The sequence below is a fragment of the Oryx dammah genome, unplaced genomic scaffold, assembly GCF_014754425.2.
Source record: "Oryx dammah isolate SB20612 unplaced genomic scaffold, SCBI_Odam_1.1 HiC_scaffold_2, whole genome shotgun sequence".
NCBI lineage: Eukaryota > Metazoa > Chordata > Mammalia > Artiodactyla > Bovidae > Oryx > Oryx dammah.
Genome location: NW_024070186.1, coordinates 21,682,383 through 21,685,995, shown reverse-complemented (window position 1 = coordinate 21,685,995; position 3,613 = coordinate 21,682,383).

Here is a 3,613-nt window from a genome sequence, read left to right as displayed (position 1 = left end):
AGGTAAAATTATATTGGCCCTTTAAATTCTCTGGAAGTCACTCAGTGAAGGAGGGTCTTGCAACAAAGAGGTAAAGTACAATAACAATGACATCCCTCCTCTGTACCTGCCCCTTCATGTTTATAAACAACTATCAATGACCCTAACATTAGATTCTAAAATCCTTATTGCCCACCTTGATTCCACAAGCTATGCGCAAGCTGCTCCTGGAATACATGCACAGCTGTCTGATGCGGGGCAGTGGGGACGGAGATAGGTAGCCATTGCTAAGAGAAGAACTGAAACTGACCAAAATTAATAACAATTTACCCTTTAAACCTTCCCCTAGAAGTTGGAAGCCTCCAAAAATACTTAAATCAAGCAATTCTACTAGTGCAATTGTTGTTTGAGTAGGAAGACTGATTTTTGGTGTTTTATACTCGCCATCTTCCCAGAACTCTACTCCTCATTTATTTGGACGATCAGATGGTTGTGGACCTTCAAGCTTGCTCCTGTGTATTTTTTACAAGCCTTATAATTTTTCAAGCACTTCACTTTTTGGCAGAATATGACATTCAGCCCTATCTCACACTTTCCCTATACCAGTTCTAGACTCTCTGTTTCAGGAATCTCATTTCTCTAAGAAAGTTTATCATTGTAGTATAGAATGGTATTTAGGAAGCAAAATGTGCGTGCTAGGTATGGGAACTGCTTGGGAGAGAAACTGATAATAGGGTCTTTCAACAGACGTATATAGATATATCTTAGGTATAGATATGGATCTCCATACTAACACACATCTACATTCATTTCTCTCTCTCTCTCTCTCCAACCATGAGTTCACAATTCCTGCAATTCAAGTTGACGCTACCGCAAGTCTTAGTTTTCTCCCTCTGCGTATTTGTAACTCTCTTCTCCTTGACCTAAATATTCGCAATATTTCTAGCCCTTGTTCCCTTCCCCTGTATATTATCAATCTCCTGATCCTCCAACTGCCTCTCTGACCCAGTCTCTCAGGCTTCACTTCCCCCAACACACTCAAGGAAATGAAATGAACGAGAACAAATATTTGTATCTGGAAAAAAACAAAGAACAGAAAGAGAAGAGAAAGAGAAAAGTAGAGAAAAGTAGAAGGAAGAGGAGCCTTTTTACCCTTTTTACCTGTCTCCATAGTTAAAGAGTATTCTCTGAAGGGCAGAATGAAGGGTCATGTGTGGAATGAGGAATAATTGAACAGAGATGGTCAGCGCTTTTCACCATTAAACAAAGCTCTGGACTCTTTCTCCTCAACCCAATCATTCTTCTATAGAGTATTGGGAGAGTCTAGCAGATGTTTCTCCTTGCTTCAAAAGTCAAAGATATCCATTCTGCAAGCAAAAAATCTCCTAAGAAAACCTTTTCCTTATCAGTATAATGTTCAACCTAACCTGGTCAATCTGACCTCTAGGCCAATAGATGCACAGGCCACTGACCCTGGAACTGAGTGGACTCTGGTCATATGCAAAGGGACAAAAGTCCCTGATCAAAGGCAGGCATGCAGGAAAAGTTGGTCTTCTCTGGTGTACTCTTTGCAGAGCACTCAGACAGATTTGGCCAAGATGGGAAAGCAGTTAGAATTTAGGGGCAGGACGCAGTTTAGAGCTCCATGATAGGGCTGATTTCAGGCAAAACTGTGAAACAGGCAGAATCTGTCCCAGGGTGGAACATCTGTCCAGAGGTGACTCTGACAATTGACTTCTCCTAGACCACTCAGTGGGATAATATGGAGGGGAAAGGAAGCCTGGGAAATTCTGAGAGTTCAGTATACAGTGGGACAGAACACCAGGGTATCAAGGAGTCTGGATTTTTAAATAAAGGAAGAATTTCAGATAGAGGAATCTGCTCCCAGAAGTGGAGTTAATTCCCAGATTTGAATTTGGAAATCATCTTCCCAGTGCTAAGTAAGAATGTGGTGGTGATAGCGGTAGGATTAAGTCAACACGAGAAATGATCACAACTGCAAAGTTTGGGACAAGAAGGGAATGAGACCCTGGTTCTCCCCAACTAGTGCGGTTTGATCATTTGCTTCTGCACTTTCACTTCTATTCTACCGAATAGACTTTCAGTTGTTTAGTGAATTAGGCAAGTTAATCTAACTCTCATTGCCTCAGTTCCTTACCTACAAAATGAGAATAATAATATCCACTTTTGTAGGGTTATTATGAGAACTAAATTAGCAATTAAGGTAAATCATCTACTACAGTACCCATCACATTATTTTCCTTATTTTTATTTTTGTCATGACCAATATCTTCCCCTTCAATTTCTGTTTGCACAGTGCAGTGAACCCAGCTCCTCAAGTCACACCACATCAGGGAACCCTGAAAGAATACTGACCACTAAATCCTAGACAATGTATCATAAAGAATATAGCAAACAGATGCTGCAAACCTTTTTCTCTTTATGCTAGTTATGTATGCACACTTTCTGTTCACTTGTCCATTATCAAGGACAGATGTTGGGTATTATGTGCAATCTGTGGAACAAAATGGATATGAAATCGGAGTCAGGGACTCCTGGTTTTGAATCACAGGCCACTTAGAAGAAACATGATGCTGCACAGGTTACTTATCTATTCCTAGCATCTGTTTTCTCCTTAATAATAAAACTATGATTACCTACATTCTTGGGTCATTTTGAAGATTACTTACAGTGCTATTAAGGTACAAGTCCTGCCTGACATGTAGCAGTCACCAATTAATGGCAATGCTATCATTATTACAGAACAATCAGCATAGACAGCTGCTGCTAAGTCGCTTCAGTCGTGTCCGACTCTGTGCGACCCCATAGACGGCAGCCCACCAGGCTCTGCCGTCCCTGGGATTCTCCAGGGAAGAACATTGGAGTGGGTTGCCATTTCCTTTTCCAATGCATGAAAGTGAAAAGTCAAAGTGAAGTCGCTCAGTCGTGTCCGACTCTTTGCAACCCCATGGACTGCGGCCTACCAGGCTCCTCCATCCATGGGATTTTCCAGGCAAGAGTACTGGAGTGGGGTGTCATTGCCTTCTTTGTAACATAGACTAGGTACTAACAATACATTCAGTGAATTAATGAAGTGACTTCACATAATTTCTTTATGGCACCTTTCATTGTTAATGGACTCTTCAGCAAAACATATTCTATAAGACCATCCAGTACAATGATCTCGTTTTATATAGAGAAAAACTGAGGCCCAGCTGGAGGACATAACTGGTAGGGTACCCAGCAAGGCAGACAAAGCCGGAAACCAGAACTTTAGACTCAATATCCTGAGCTATCCCCACCAGCCTGTGACATGCTTTCTTGAAAGTTGTTATTCATAATGTTTTCTAAGTCATTTAGGGATTTCACTTCCCATTCTCTTTCACCAAGAGAAGCCAAGTCCCAAGATCTTCAAAGGGGCCATGAGCAGTGGCTGGTGAAGCTGGGCAAAGTCTGGTGCTCCTGGGGCAAAACAAACAGAGAGCAGGTTTCCTCTACTGCCCTGACAGCAAATGCCATTGTTTGATGTTCCTGCTCTGCATGGAAAGAAGATGGCAAAGTCCACCTTGTTTCTCAGCTGTCCCAAAGTAAACCTCTGATCTTCACAGATTTGTAGAAATTGGTGTCAACTGTT